At 39.6% G+C, this 17,191-nt stretch overlaps 1 long non-coding RNA gene across 1 annotated transcript in view; it reads left to right on the top strand.

The window, feature by feature from the left end:
• The window catches only part of LOC309619413, an 80,129-nt gene that overhangs the window by 31,682 nt on the left and 31,256 nt on the right, over window positions 1–17,191 (top strand). The window contains exon 3 of the long non-coding RNA XR_014238936.1: window positions 1–17,191. This exon is cut by the window's left edge and continues 16,801 nt beyond it. This is a non-coding gene — a long non-coding RNA (uncharacterized lncRNA).

Genomic DNA, 17,191 nt, shown 5'->3' with positions numbered 1-17,191 from the left:
AAAAGACAAAATAAATAAAAGGTGATTTAAAACTCTCTGGCCTTTTTCCAAGAGCAAGCTTGAGAAGCTGCGTTAAAGAGCCCACCCTGAGTCGTACTTCACACCTACGCACTTCTCTGCTGCTCCTGCTGGGTGCTGCGTAGAAAGCCGGGGAAACTTGGCATGCAGACGGACAGGGATGGGTACATAGTGGTGTGCATTTGCTCATCCCAATCTTTCTAGTTTCCTTTCAGTGCATCTCCAACTTCATCCTCTGCAGGACACCTGCCCTGCTCCTCTCAGGCTGCATTAGACATGCTACATGCTCCTGTATCTCTCTGTGTATACAGGTATCTCAGAACTTCTCATGCTGTATTGCAGTAACTTCGTACATATCTTTCACCTACAAGTCTGTGAGTTCCTCATAGGGCAAAGCGTTTTTGACCACTAGCATAATGCTGAGAATATGCTGATGCTTAGTAAATAAATATCATATGATGATGGCATCAGTGATGGTTTTTGGATTCTCAGGCCAAGAAGATGTCCTTTTTGAATAATTACCCATGTCTAAGGAAGAATTTGGATCATCTTCTGGCCCCAGTGTTCTATTCATGCTCAGAATTTATTTGAGATCCACCCTCAGCTTCCATGACTTGCCTCGTTTCCCCACTCATCCCCCTTTCTAAATATGTGTGTGGTTTCTCTTTGATTCCTTTTGGTTATACAACTCCTTGTTAGTCATGTGTGGGTGTCCCTACGCCTCCATTATCTCCTGAACTTCTCAAGGACAAAGTATCCAACACATTCTTGACATCTTCCCAAAGCCTCACACAGCAAGTTTAAAAGCTGATACGATTTGAGAAGAGTCCAGCATGTCAAACTGTTCCATTGACACCTCCAGCTCCTTATTCTGCCAGACCTCAGAAGGTGAACTCATCATCTTTTCGCCACCAACCTGCTCATTTTTCTGAATTCCTTGGTTGTTTATGTGTTTTTTTGTTTTTCGGAGGGAAGGTCCTTTTCTTAACAGCATCGAACAGTCGCCCACTCTTAGACTGGAAAACTTACTGTGATCTTTCACCTGGGTTTCTTCATGCTGGCCCCATCTTACCCCCCATCCCCCATCAAAAATTTAGGCACTGACTCCTATTGATGATATTTCACAACATTTTCTGAATAACCCCTTTCTTTCACCCCCATTGTCATCACCCTGTAGCAATGGACACCCAAACCAGGAACTTTAAGTGCTAATTTCTGTCTGTTGGAGTAGCTGTCTAGATAGAGCAAAGTTTTTTTGTTTTGTTTTGTTTTATTGAAGTATAGTTAATTTACAATCCTGTGTCAGTTTCAAGTGTACAGCAAAGTGATTCACTTATTCATATATATATTCTTTTTCAGATTCTTTTCCATTTAGGTTATTACAAGATGTTGAGTATAGTTGAGTGTAGTTCCCTGTGCTATGCAGTAGGTCCTTGTTGTTTACCTATTTTTTATATAGTCGTGAGTATCTGCTAATCCCAAGCTCCTAATTTATCCCTCCCCCGCTTCCCCTTTGGTAACAGTAAGTTTGTTTTCTATGTCTGTGAGTCTGTTTCTGTTTTGTAGATAAGTACATTTGTATCATATTTTTAGATTCCACAAATAAATGATATCATATGCTATTTGTCGTTCTCTGTCTGATTTACTTCACTTAATATGATAATCTTTAGATCCATCCATGTCACTGCAAATGGCATTATTTCATTCTTTTTTATGGCTGAGTAATATTTTATTGTATATATACCACATTTTCTTTATCCATTCATCTGTCGATGGACATTTAGATTGCTTCCATATCTTTGTCATTGTAAATAGTGCTGCTATGAACATAGGGGTGCGTGTATCTTTTCGAATTAGAGTTTTCTCCGGATATATGGCCAGGAGTGGGATTGCAAGATCATATGGTAACTCTATATAGAGCAGAGTTTTGAAAAGATGTTGATGTCTTGTCAGGGATATTAGCAGGAGAGGATATTTTAATCAATTAAAGATGTCTGTCCTGAGTATAATAACTGAGAGGAGAGTGGTCCAAATGCTGAGATTACTGGCCAAGGAAAGTGCCATGGTCTTCCTTTTTCCCTGACTCCTCATCCAATGCATCCTATATACCAACTGAAAGTTGACCCTTTTAATTAGTACTATAATTTCTTGCCTTCTGAAAAAATGAGTGATACCCCATTGCCTAAGCCAGCATCTGTATCTGTCAAGCTTCACCTTTCCTAGCCACTCACGGGAAGAGTCTCCAAAGCCTCCCACCTCCAGGCTCATTCATGCCTTGGAGCTGAGCTGGTCTAGATTAAGACAGGAAGTATATCAGCTGCCTCAGCCCCTCCAGATGTGGGGACTGGAGGTAATCGTGGCTGCCCACAGACCTGGTATCTACTCTACCTAGCATATGCCCTCGATGCCAGCTTAGCCTCCGGGGCACACCGCTTTTTATCTTTTTTCTTCTTCCCCTTCCCCGACACCCTCAGATGTACTGACCCATGGGTGGGTCTGAGCTGCTGTACAGGCTACCTGGCCGTTCTTACATTTAAGCTTGGGACATAACCTACTTTTGGGATCCCAGAAATTTAAGACTTGCCAGGGTCCTTACTCCCATCCCAGGCTGAGTCCTGGCCACATATGAGCAGATTGCCCAAAATGACATGTGGGACTATGGGAATCTTCTACTACTGGGTCACACCCATCAAATACATCCCCTTCCTGCTTGAGCACAGCCTGGTCCCTGCGTGAGGCTGCCACTTACTCTGGACACTGTGTAGGACCACCCAGCTCAGCCCAGAGAAATCAATGAGTTCGCTACTCCCCTATCTCAGTTGCCTTCCTTTCCCCTACAGACCCAGCATGTTCTGTGCTTGAGCAGAGTAATTATAATGGTATCATTTATTGAGCACTTACACTGTGCCAGCCCCTTGAATAAGCATTACCTCACCCTACCTTCACAAGGACCCTGTGAAGCAGGTACTGTTATTATGCCCCTTTCACACAGGAGGAAATCGAGGCTTGGGGATATTAAACAATTTGCCTTTACAATTACCCACAAAGTAAGAAGAGCTGGAATTTGAATTTAACAGCTGTCTGACTCTAGAGCCTATGCTTTTAATCGCTATGCTAGAGATCGCAAGCCAATTTTCAGTGGTGAAATGTTGACCGCGATTATATTTGGCCACCAGAGCTTTGTTTGTTTGTTTTTTAATCATGGCTATTACTATACGTAAAAAAATCAAGAAATATCACGTAAAAATTCAGAGGTGTGACCTCTGTTTACAAAAGTGGAAAGGCTGGCAACATAGGGTCTATGTCCTACAAGGCAAAAATCACATAGGGCAGAGAAATGTCTGGCCTTTACATGGGGTGTGAGCATACCAGTTTGCCTCTGTCTTTACTTTCCTTATTGCAGTATTTCTCAGATGTTACTATCCATCAGAACCATTTGGAGATTGCTGGGTCCCACCCTGGAGTTTCTGATTCAGTAGGTCTGGGTAGGGCCTGAGAATTTGCCTTACTACAGCCCAAGTGTGAATTGCCATTTCTCATCACATTTCTGCTGTTACTATTTTTATATTCAGCCCATCCACCCACCCACTTCTTTTACCTCCATGCTCCCTGTAGGCATTTGCATTTGCAACACAGGCACTGTGTTATTCTAACACCAAGGAATTCAGGGCCCTCCCATCTGTTCCTAAATTCCCACTAATCTCTGACATGAATCTTGAAGCTAATCTGGACTTCTATTGTTCTGACTTATTCTTTCAACTCTTTTAAAAGCGTAATGCAATCTCTTCATTCAATTTCACAAAGGCAGTGGAAGACTTACTAAAAAGTTCCAAAGCAGACATGTTGCAATAACTTTTTCCCCTGAGCTGGAAGGAAGCAGCAGAAAACAGCCATCTATGTATATGAAAGATAAGAGCTTCTGCTAACACAGTCCTCTGACAGCTCAGATTTAAAAGCCATAGACTTCAGACAGAAGCAACCACTTCATCTTTTCTGTCCTTCCAGGAGCACTTGCTTCATAGCCTGAACAAGTTCTCTTCTGTGGTTATAGAAAGTCAATTTAATTATTCCAGGAGAAATCTATTCAGACAGTTATCCAAGAATTGTAGTTCATCAATTCAAAAAAATATTCATTAAGTTTTTGCTCTGCCAGAATAGTCTTTTATAACCTTTAGGACCCATCTCAGATGCCACTTATTCAAAATGCCCTTCCTGATTAGCCAGGGCAAAATAATTTCTTCCTCTCTTCTGTTCTTCTTCCTCTTCTTCAGATACTCATCCCATACTTCTCTGAAGTATAAAATAATGATTCTGCCCCATATCTCCCTTAAGAGATGATAAACTTGTTGAGAGCATTAACTGATACCTACACAACTTTGCAGCCTGTGTGATGCCTGGTAGAATGTTTTGCTTTCAGGTAACACTTAGGTCAGACTTCTGGAGTGTTTAGTTGAATGAAGGGACTCAAGCACTGTGTCCTAGAAAGGACAGAGAACAGAGCAGAGGTTCAGAGAGATTTAGGACCACCTGGACTTCTGAGTTACTAATTGAGGGCCTAGCACTAACTCAGGCAATATTGAAAATAGCAGAGAATGATGAGCTCTGCCATCATAAAGCTTGCAAGACCAACACACAGGACAAAAATTGGGGATGATTTACAATGCGAGTGCTAACATATGTGGTAGTAACTGTAAGAGAGATTAATAGAAGCTCAGAAAAGAGGATAATCGGAGTGAGCTAGGAAGACTGGATAGAGCAGACTGGGTATGTCAAATACATCTGAGCCAGATATTTAAATAAAGGTGGTGTTCCATTTTCTACTGCCAAGGTCATGAAGATACACTGCTATGTTACCTTCTAGATGCTTTATTATTTTACCTTGCACATTTAGATCTATAATCTTTCTGGAATTGCTTTTTGTGTGTGGTAGAGTTCAAGGTTCATCTCTTTCTGTATAGATATGTAATGGGTCAAGGATCATTTATGGGAAAAAGTTCCCCTTCCCCTCATTACAGTGTTGTGACATCTTTATTTTAAAAATGGTTGCTGTGTATGTATAAGTCCATTTTGGGACTCTGTTCCTTCGTTCATTCACTTTTCTGTCCTTTTACCAATACCACACTGTTTTGTTTGTTTGTTTTGTTCTTGTTTTAATAACTAGGTTTGTAATAATTTGATATTTGATAGCATAAATCCTCCACCCTACTATTTTTCAAGTTTGTCTTTTGCTATTCTTGGCCGTTTGTATTTCCATTTTAAATTTTAGAATCCACTTGGCAATTTCCACACACACAAAAAAGTCTTCTGAAGTTTTTGATTGGGATTTTGTTGAATCTAAAGATTAATTTAGGAAAAATTGACAATTTTACAATATTAAGTAGTTCAATCTGAAAACGGGTGTATCTTTTCATTTATTCAGATCTTCTTTTATTTCTTTCAGTAATATTTTGTAGTTTTCTTTGGTGATGTTTTACACATTTTTAATCTGATTTATTCCTAGATATTTAAAATTTTTATGCTGTTTTATATTATGTAATTTAAAACTTTTATCTTCTAATTGTATATTGTTAAGGTACAGAAATATTTATGATTGACTTTTGTATATTGATCTTGTATCCAGGGACCTTGCTGAATTCACTTATTTATTCTGAAATTTTATCCTTTGAATTTTCTACATAAACAATTATGTCATTGTGAATAATGACAGTTTTATTTCTTCCTTTCCAGTACTTACATCTATCAATTTTTCTTTTTTAAAAAATTATTGCACTGGCTGAGACCTCAGGTACAACATTGAATATAAGTAGTAAAAATGATCATTTTTCCTTATTCTTAATCTTGGGAAGGCCTTTTAAATAATTTTATCATTATATATGAAGTTTTATGTAGGTTTTAAAAAATACACCCTTTATAGAAGTTAAGGAAGTCTCTTCTATTCTTGGTTTGCCAAAAAAAAAAAAAAAAAAGTTTAAAGAAGTAATGAATGGGTATTAAATTCTATCAAAATATTTTTTCTGCATCTGGCAAAATAATGATCACATGATTTGCCTCCTTTATTTTATTAATATGGTTAATTTTATTGATTGATTTCCTAATTTTTGTAAACTTAAATAAGCCTAAGTGGTTTATGGATTCAATTTGCTAATATTTTATTTAGAATTTTTATTATAATTTTCCTTCCTTGTAGTGTCCTCCTAAAGTTTTGGCATGACGGTTTGGTAGTCTTGTAAAACTAGTTCAGAAGTGTCACCTATTTTTCTATTCTTTGGAGATGTTTGTGAAGGATTGGTATTATTTCTTAGATATTTGGAAGAATTCACTGGTGAAGACATGTGGGTCTGAATTTTCTTTGTGGAAAGGGTTTTCAATAAAATGACAATTACTTTCATAAATATAGGATTTTCTATTTCTTCTGTTGTCCATTTTAGCAGCTTGTATTTTCCAATGAATTTTTCCATTTTAAGTTCAAAGATATTGGCAAACAATTGTTTATAAATTCTCATCTTTGTAACACCTGCCCGACTTGTCGTAATGGCTACTGTTTTATTCTTTTTATTGATAATTTGTCTCTTCTCTCTTACTTTTCTTGTTGATCAATTTTATCAATATTTTTAAAGAACAAACTTTTGGCTTTGTTGAATTTCTCTATTGTATGTTTATTTCCTTTATCATTAATTTTTATTCTTTATTACTGCCTTCTTTGGGCTTAGTTTGTTTTTCCTTTCCTAACTTCGTGAGATTAAAAACTCAAATCTTTCTCACTTTCTAATATATGTATTTAAAGATATAAATTTCCCTCTGAGCACTGTTTAAGCTGTGTGTAGACGGTAAAAGTGACCATAATTTTTTTCTATCTCTGTCTGCATGACCTATTGTAATATAATTTTGCAGTTTTTTCCATCAAAAGTTGTTTCTGTCCTTGAGTCTAGGTTTGGCTATGTGACTTGCTTTAATCAATGGATGTTAGCAAACATAAAACAAGCAGAGATTTGGAAAACTTTTAAGCATTGAAGTTTGTCTTTTCTTATTGTGCTTGACAACTTGAGAACACCCCATGAATGAGAGCAAGGTAGCTTGCTGGAGGGGAAGAGGTCACATGGAGAAGAACTAAGGTATACTGGCTGAAAGTCCGCTAACTGACAGACATGTGAATAAGGCCATTCTACGTCTTCCATCTTCCCCAACCTTTATCTGACCATAGATACAAGAGAGTCCAACAATATCAGCCAAGCCAGAATAGAAGAACCACCCAAGCAAACCATAGAATCTTGATATTAATAAAATGGTGGTTGTTTTTAAGCCATTAAAATTTGGGATGGTTTTTTACACAGCAAAAGCTAGCTAAAATAAGCTCTAACCTGACCCAGGAGTATTGATATGAAGTATGTTCCCATTATCATTTAGTTTAAAATATTTTCTAATTTCCATTGTGATTTCTTATTTCGATCAATGAAATATTTAGCAATTTGTTGCTTAATTTTCAAACGGTGAAAACATTTTTAGTGAGTTTTGGCTGACTGGTTTCTATCTTAACTCCGCTAAGGTCAGAGAATACTGTATTTTTTTTTCTTTTTTTCTATTCTTTGAAATTTGTTGAGACTTGCATTATGCCCGAGCAAATAGTCAATTTTAGTAAATATTCTATATTGTATACTTGAAATGTACTAAGGTTGATCATAAGTGTAGGATTAATCTGATACATGCTACTTTATAATTGCTGGAAATGAAAGTCTCCTATCTGTAACATTTAATATCTCTAAAAGAAAGTATTCATATATTTCTTGTAAAATTAAGAAAACATTTTGTTAGCATTATCTGACCACCTTGATTGGAGCAGAAGGTAAGTATACGGAAGTAGTAGGGAAAGTATGTTTTTAAATATGGCATATGCCAATATATACTTGCAGTGTTGACTCATAATTCTTCAAAATAGTCTTGCCTTAATGCAAATGAATGGAACTGTCTGCTCAACCTAAGTTTTTGATACTAAAACCCTTTCAAAGCCTTTGTTTCTTAAAGCTTTTTAATTATTGTACCCAACTCTTATAAAATATGTCAAATCACAGTTACCTTGAGGTGGATGTCAGCCATAGTTATCAACAGCAAGAAGTGAATTTGGAGTGATTTATTTTTCATAAAAGCCTTATGAAACTCCTTTGGTCAAGTTTCAATTTTTCTTGTTTCTTTAAACCTCAAGCAGTACGTACTATTTATGACTATTGACTGTCTGGCAATGTACTTATTTTTATGATAATCATTTATAATTCTAATGCTATAAACTTCTTTTTTAACTTATTCACTGAGTGGCTAAGGGTGCAATAACATAGGCCTTTTATACATTTGTAAAGCTTTCAGCATATCATTTAAAATACATACAAGAAGCTGCAGAATAATTTGCTTCAAATTTATAGTATTTTATAATGATTCTACTTCAATGTATTTATAAGGAAATCATACATGCATGAAAATATACACATAGTATATATATTAGGCCTATTTATAATAGCAAAATATTGGCCACAGTATTAAACAACTTAAATAAATTAAAACATCCAACAGCAGGGCATTGTATTTTAAAAGTGTCACATCCATGGGACTGAATGATATGCCACCATTTAAAAATAATATTTTAGAGGACTATCTAGTAACATAGAAATGTATAAAGAAAAAAAAAGGAGAAATTATTTTTAAAGAACCACCTGGTGTTTGAACTGTTGGTCCCAGAGCAAGGTAGGATGTCTTTTAGAGTGAGACTTCACTATTGGTTTAGAAAAGTGCTCAAAAGGGCTTGTTTCACTTTGAAAGTTGTGGCCTTCCCCGGGCATCACCTAGATAGAAGACATTTACACAAAGACGTGTTCTGTCCCACTGCTTTAAAAAGCAAAGGAATGTGGCAGTGGGCTTTTGGCAGCTCCCGTAGCAGTAGGAGGGCGTTCAGATGAATACAGGAAGAGTGGATGGATTGGGGAGGGTTGGGGGAGAGGGAGCTATGTGGGAGCAGTTGCGGCCCAGGGAAGCAGTTGGCAGTGTAAACTTTCCTCTGGTACGGGTGGCCAAGGAAATTTAGGACAAGAAAGTCAAATGTTAAATTTTATGTTGTTTTCTATGGCAAACTGAGAATCACACACAGTTTATTCCACTGTTAACCTAAGTATCACCGAAAAACTACAAATAAAATAATGTGCTTCTGATGTTAACTCTCACGCTGTCTTAACCTTGGAATTGGTGAGAACCTCAAGCAAGCTGTGGCTTCAAAAGCTGTCTCAGCCCTCGTCTGGCCTGCATCCTTTCCTTTCTTCTTTCTCATTACCCGAGCCTCTTCTTTTCTGTCCCGTTTTTATTCTTTCTGGCCACATGGAATTTCCTTGTTGTAAAGCTTTAACACCAATTACCGAGGACTCTGTCTTTCCATCCGCGATCGTTCAAGTTCCATAAATTGCAGTATGTCGCCTGTGTGTAAAATCACCTCTTGCTCTTTTCTCCTACTGGTGTTCATTCTCCATCTGAGAGGAATTATATCCTGTGCTTTGCCCTTTGGCTTGGGAGGCTGAGAACCGCCTCCAGGTTAAATCCACGTGGGAAAAGACTCGTTCAGGAGTTACATACTCTGTACTTCCGGCGAAGCACAGTCAAATATTCTCCTGGCTGCCACCCTTCATGTAGGTCTCGTGAGCACAGGGCACATTGTAATCCAAAATGATTCCTGAATTCGCTATTAAAATCAAGAGTCTTACTGATCTCATTTCCTTCCCTATTTGGCCTTCTCTGTAGCTGGTTGTATTTATGCTGCAGTTATTCCCCATGTTGTTGCCCTTGCTCTGAAACCTTTCAGCAGCTGCCCAGGTCTGAGAGAGAATGCTGAGAAGTGTCAGTGATAAAGGTCCGTGGAGAGATACAAGAAGAGGTGTGGAGAAGGAATGTTACATATTTTCCCCATTATCCTTTGTTATAAGATATTATAGTCACCCCTGCTCACCACCACCTTGTTTCTAAACAAGAGTGTTTTATTTAACCTACACTGATGGTGCCCTTGCAAATTGAATCCTTTGGAATAGAAGATGAAGTTCAACGTATTACATCACCTCAGTGTCAGATCCCACCACGGTCACGCTTTGGGGATTTCACTTCTCAGTTTTTTAATTGTGTTTTTTTGGCTGGCTTCTGTTTTATTTCTTTAAATGATTTTATCATCCACTTTCTGATTACAATTCTGCACGTTGCCCTGCTTTTCAGCTCTCTTTCCTTAAGTGTGGTTCATACACATCCCCAAGTCCCTAAACAACAAACCGGAGTAAACATCCTATAACTGGTAATTCACTTTAGAAAAATCAATTGTTATATAAAGGACAATTCCCCCTAAGAACTTCATTTGAATGAGATCTGAATATTCGCTTCTTGGGACTTAATAGCATCACCTCGATAGCTTTAGCATATTGAGTTGGCAGAATTCTCTACTCAGCACTTTGACCTGTTATTCCTTTGAGATGTTCAATAGCAGAAGCTGTTACTATCAGGCAAATGGAAGATTTGTAAATTATTCCTGTTTGGGAGGGAATCCACTGGTAGCTGGTATATCATGTATCACATTAGGTTTCTAAGTTTCAAGTATAATTTTTAGACTTAACATGGCCTTTGTGCAGGTTATAACACATAGGAGGGTTTCAAATGCTTTATGGACCATAGCTTGAATATACTCTAATGAAGAAATAGAGAGGGCATTACATTGTTGATCATTAATTTTCTTCAAATAGTAAATAAGCATCTATTATACAACAGACAATGGGCTGGGTACTGGGGCCAGAGCCAGCTACATAATTTGCAAAGCCCAGTGCAAAATGAAAATGCAGGGTTCCTTGTTCAAAAATTATTAATAATTGAATAATACTTGTTAAGAATTTAATGTTCTGACAGCAGAACATCAAACCAATTATAGGACCATTCTAGGCACTGGGCCCCATGTGACTGCACAGGTCATGAGCTCAGAAAGCAGGTCCTGACTGGGGCCTGTAAGGTTTTGATGTCCCTGACTCCAAGGGAGAAAATAAATGAGACCCAGACTAGTCACTAGGTGGGATGCAAAATGTTCTAGAATCCATTTTTGCAGATTTCTTAAACAGTCACTTGACTGTGGAGTTGACATTTTATAAGCAAGGAAATCTAAATGCTGATGGGAGTTACCTGAGTTTTATACTTAAAAAAAATTGTTAAACAAAGGCCACAGACCCAAAACTGTCAGAGGCACTATTTTCACTATCAGCCCATCAAATGAGCCTTTCTCAGCTTTCAGGAAATTCTTTATATACAATGGATTCACTTTGAAAATCCTGCTTGAAAGCCTTGAGGATATTCTTCTTTCCTCCACTACCTGGCCCTGAAAGCTAGGTGGTCTCTAGGAGCTTGGGGAAGGCAGGGCTGCTTTTCCTCCTAATCCATAGATCAGGTGTGTGTGTGTCTTCTAATGTAGCCTTGACTTGGTGACAAATTGTGGATAAAAGGTCGATAAAGTGGAGTGTGAGGTACCCTTTCTGATGGTGCAAGTCAGTCTCCAGTCTGCTTCTCTAGGGGATTCACCCCGAGGAACAGGAGAATCTCAGGTACATGCAAGGGATGAGTTGCCACAGTCTCTGAGTCACAGGACCCGGCCTTGTTATAAATAAAATCTCCCATGTATTACGCCCTTGCTCTGAGCCAGGTGTGGTGCCAGCCTACATCACTGTAGGTGCTCTTGACAGACACTCTCATTCATTTTCCCAGGGGGAAACTGAGGCTCAGCAAGGTGAAGTAGACTTACACAGGTAGTGAGTGCCTAAAGTAGGATACAAACTCAGGTGTTTCTGCCTCTAATGCCCCAGCTGTTCCCTACCACACAGTTCTGTCTGCCATCTTTGTTGGAGAACCTGGGATTAAACACCCCACACACTGGGAAGAGGCCCCAGCTCTGTCCCCAAAGAGGCAGGAAAGCAATTCCTGGGAACCCACTCTCTTGGATTTTTTCCCCAATACAGCATACACTTCAAACAAGACAAGGTGTTAGCTGTCACAGCTCTCTGAAGTGGGAGTTCAAGGAGCTGGGCTTTATGAGCGAAGTTGGAGAACCGTCAATGGTACAAAGAGCTGGAAGCTCTGTGGTGGTGGCGGGGGAGGAGATAGGATGGCCCTGGTGGCAGAGCCTGGCGAGAGTTCCTGAGGCACCTCCTCGGAGAGCTGGAGGAGATGGCTTGGCTGGTGACCACAGCAGAAGGAAGTGGAGATGGGAGAGCTCGGACGCCTGACGGGCAGCCTGAGGATGTGGCGAGGTCACCAGAAAGCAGGGCCAGAGAGAGAGAAGAGAGATTGTATGGATTCAGCTCTGATGAACTTACCCAGAATTTTGAAATCAGGAAATCTAAAATGAATGTATTTCTTTTTCAGCGTACATGTGGGTATGGTATTTATGTTTTACGATTTTATATAATGTTTACTATGAACTATATGGGATTTAATGAGTACCAAAATGTTATTAGTGTTCAGGGCCTCCAACAGTTGATCTGGCCCTGAATGTCTTGCAACTCTTCCTAGCCTATCACCATCTATCTCTTGCAAAATCCCTCCTTGGACTATCGTTGTGCCTAAAACTCCACAAATACAGATCCCTCTTTGCAAGTTTAAGAACTTTTGCCAATACCTCTAGGATGATAATAGTCTCTCGGTAGTTAACTCAGTAGTTAATCCCCAGTTTAGGGGATGATGGTAGACACCAAAATTTACAACCTATGAGATGAGGATCTGGGCCACCAGGAGCTCAGGCTGGGAAAGGTCCTAAAACGAGGAGGTAAGCAGCATGCACCTCTTCATTGTGTAGAGTTAAGCCTCTGTACTTACTCACTTCCATCCTCCGGTTTAAATATCTTCCCCTTAATTCCATGAAATATGCCAGAGAGTTCTCCCTTGACCTCCATATAAACTCAGACCTCTACTGAATACAGAGAGTTGACTCTGTATCTGGATGTGTGTTTTCTTCCATACACCACACATCCCCAGACAGGCCATCAAATATCTATATTAAAAGTTATCGCTTTGTGGAGGAGATAGGAAACCTCTTACGTATGACAGGATTATTCTGAAATTGTAAGAACAATGTCTTTTATTTTTATATTAGCCTATATTCATTAAGAACTCATTAATTCTCACAAAGACTATCTGAAGTGGGCACCCATATCCCCATTTACAGATAGGTAAGCCGAGGAACAGAGAGGTTAAATAATTCACCCAGAGTCACACATTAAATGGGCCTGCCAGGTTCCTGGCTCTCCATCACTCTGTAATTTCACTCTACCCCTGTATCCCCTATGGTGCTTTTGTTTTAAAACATGCTTTCATATAAATTCTCTCATTAATTCTTCACATAACCCCACAAGGGATCCCTTAATAGCCCCATTCTACAGATAGGGACACTGAGCCTCAGAGGTTTAAGGCTCACTCTCCCTTGTAAGGTACTCTTTAATTAGAGTTTTGCTGTCGAACATTCTTAATGAGAAATGAAGGGGGAAGACGGTGGCTCATGAATGTGAAGGAGGAAGGCAATGTGAAATGTTGAGAAATCTTAGTTTAGAGGAATAATTCCTTTCCTCCTCACCTCCACCCCTTTAGCAAGGGGAAAATAAAATTTAATCATCTGTTGTGAAGAGCTGCTTTCAACTGAGGTGAGAAAGCCCCTGGGAGTGGAGAATTGTCTGGTGGATTTTACAGAATTAATGAGAAGGTATTTAAAGGAGAGCATAGGGAGATGATGAGAAAGAACACATCGTCAGTGCCACCTTAAGCTCTGTATCTCCCCTCCCAGAAAACCCACATACGTAGTTTTTGAATTGAATCCAGTTCTTCGGCATGCATTTTCCTCTTGAGCAATCTAATGCCGACTGGTAAGTAAAAGAAACAGCCTGCTTTCGAAAACATTGAGGCTTTTGCAAGACTTCAGGTCCTTCAGACTCCTGTAATTACCCTCACATTATTGCTACACGTCAATTTGGTGTCCAGATTGAAAAATGGAATAAATGTTTACCAGAAAGCCATTTAGTTGTCAACTTCAACAATGAATCTGGGACAAGAAACAATATTCTCTGAGCCGAGAGGTGTAATTTCACTATCTGATGCTGTTGTCAATGTTTCATCAATTGAAAGTCAATAAACTTCAATCCGTTCCCTAGCTCCTAGTACCTTAACCTTTGGATGGCAGAAGGGCCCTTTCTATTCCGGAGACCTTCAGGTTTAATACGGCTTTGCTGTTTTCATATAATCGACAAAGCTCAAACTACTTCCTGATTGAAGAAAATTGCCCATCAGCCTCTGGCACATGATTGGAAAGTGTTTTCCAGTTTCTGACAACGACCTCAAGAAGTGAATGCAGCTGGAGGAGGCCAGGGTCTCAGCGTCTCTATAGGTCCCTGATGTTCTGTTCTTCTTTTTCCTCTTTTATTATTGTTATTTCTCCTGTGTTTGTTTTAGTGACCTGAGGTTAGCTGGTCCACTCTCTCCTTTCTAAGGGACAGAATGACCCCCAATGGGAGCCTGTTTTAGCAAAGACCTTGCATTACAGGCACCAAATACTCCACTGCCCAGCCTCGCCCCCCAGGCCCTGCTGCTCCAGAAGGATCAGAATCTAGGAGGTCTGCTAGATTGCTCAAATGCAGGGAGGCTTTTCCTTGCACTCATCAAGTCTTGGGCTAGTAGGTCTTCTGCTACCTATTTCTATCTCTGCTATTTTGCCAAATTCCTCCCAGTTGGTAGCAGTTTTCACTGTTTTTCAGAATAAAGATTTTTTTTTTCTGTTTGTTTGTTTTAACCATATTCTAAAATATGTTTGTGGTCATTTCCATAGGAACTGGGGAAGAAAGGGAGTAGTTAAATGTGCAGGCTCAAATCGCCATCTTGGAACAGAAGTCTCGACATCCTTTTCAAAAACAATTACTAATACAATTTATAGTCCTGTTTATGGCATGCGAGTAAAAAGCCCATGAAACTACTCAGCACTGTAGGAAATGAATGGTTTATTAAACTGTTCACTGTGCTCTAATCCTGGCTTCAGAATGATTAACTAACAAATCCATCATCTGGGGGGAAGCTGGCGTGGCAGAGATTAATTCTTAAACTATTCTTATTTGGGGGTATTGTTTGCTTTTTATTTGGGAAAACTTCCAGAATTGTTAAAAAAAATTTTGATATGTGCGTGCCTGTTTTTTAATTAAAACAGAAATAACCTGTGATTTATGCAAGGCTATACATACACTTTATACATTTTAACTGATTTTTATTTCTTTGGTGAAAAGGACCAGAATTCCAACAAGGGGCTCTAATGGTTTTTCATCAGAATCAAAATGGAGGTGGGGATATCAGTTAGGATTTTTTTGCTGGCAGGTACCAGAATCAACTTATGTTAACTGAAATCAAAAGGGAGATTTATTATAAGGCTATGAAACAAGGGAGACCCTCCCAGAATGTGCAAATATAGGTGAAACTAGAGAAGGTAATCAGTTACAATGTATTCAGCTGCCCTTCACAGAAAACTAGATATAATGGACTTCTTGACTCGGGTAACTGGAGGTCCAGAGGTAAGAAGGGCTCCCAGGTTGGTCATTGATGTTATGTTTCTGTCAGCTCTCCACGTGTCTTTCACACTACTGGCCTCAATCCTTTCGCTAGTTCCCATAAGAGAGATGCCAGCAGTCCATGAGGTCATATCCTCCTGCCTTAGCCTGGGTTCCCAGAAAGACTGATGTGTTGGCACTTTATTTGAGACTGGAGTGCGATTTGGGGAAGCAGGAGAAGGAAAGAGGGAATGAGGTGGGAAAGGGGAGAGAGCAAGTTCAAAGGGGAGCCTTCAGAAAGGATGCACCAGCTACTGTGACTCAGGACCAGCTATGTGGGTGCAGAAAGAGAGAAGAATTTATCAGCAACGTCCTGGCCCCCATCTTCCACCAATCAGTCATCCTCATGGGACCTAACTCCCCCTCCCTTCCTAGTTCTGTCCCTAGTCTTCTCTAGGTTGCTACTGATAAAGCCGAGGCCCCCACGTGAACAGTAGGGCCAGAGCACAGACTCAGCAATCTCTCTTCGCCAGGTGACCCTGAGTACGTGGCTTCTCCACCTCTAGCAATGATCTGGGTCCATAATCGCGGGAACAGCAGACTGTCACTAGGGCCTTGCTGCTCTATAAGCAAGGCAAGTGCATGGATCTGGGATGGCACATAAACTGAGTCCAATACATCACCCCCATATGGGGTGGGGATCTCTTCCAGAAGTGGCTCCAGAAGAGTAAGGAAGCCTCTTTCCTCAGATCTTCCAACAGTTACCTTCCTCTGTCTCATTGGCTCCACTTGGTGGCCCCAATCTATCTCTGAATCAACACCTGTGCCCACGCATGAGGATTATGATAAACTTAGGCCATAGTCATTTAACTATGGACTTAAGCTATTTCCAAGGTATGCTTGGGGTAGCCGTGCATATCAAAGTGAAGACTGAGGCAGTTACCAAAAGAAGGAAGAACAGATGTTGAGGAGACAACTATAATGTTTTCTTCAATAAAATGCTTGGAAACAGGAGCAAAAAATAGGATGAGTCTGTGTTTCTTTCTCATACACATCTATATCATTGTTCTCATTCTAAAGAGAATTTAGTGTCCAAGGCATAAAATATGACCTCTAATAGCATGGAAGTTTAATTGTTCCAAATCTAGCCACACTCAAAGAAATGGAATTTTTCCTTTGTATCTGGCTGACCCAGCTTGAGTCCATGTCCTCTCCTGGACCGATCCAACTGCAGCCAGGGGGATGGATCACCTAAAGACTGTGCCTGATAGAGGTCCACGCCCATGAAACAGCCATGTGGATGAGGGAACCAAATAATATTCATGACATTCCTTGATAAAACCATTTTTATACATTTTAAGGATAAATCAATTAAACTGTGTATTTGTCTCCAGCACTGCCTAAATCTGACATCTCTGACCCTATTCAACCTTTCTTGGTACTAACTCAGTGTGGCCAATACCACTGGCTTGTTGGTGGGCGAAATCCTCTTTAGTTACTATTTGATCTATTTCCATTTCACAGATGGTGACAAGGCTTCCACTCCATTCCTGAAGATACCTAACTTCAAATTCTAGTGGTTGAAGTCTCACTACTTCTTCAAATATCCA

This window comes from Balaenoptera borealis, assembly GCF_965194805.1.
Source record: "Balaenoptera borealis genome assembly, chromosome: 2".
Classification (NCBI taxonomy): Eukaryota; Metazoa; Chordata; class Mammalia; order Artiodactyla; family Balaenopteridae; genus Balaenoptera; species Balaenoptera borealis.
The sequence above is the reverse complement of the archived record's forward strand: the minus strand, read 5'-3'. Positions and strand labels throughout refer to the sequence as shown.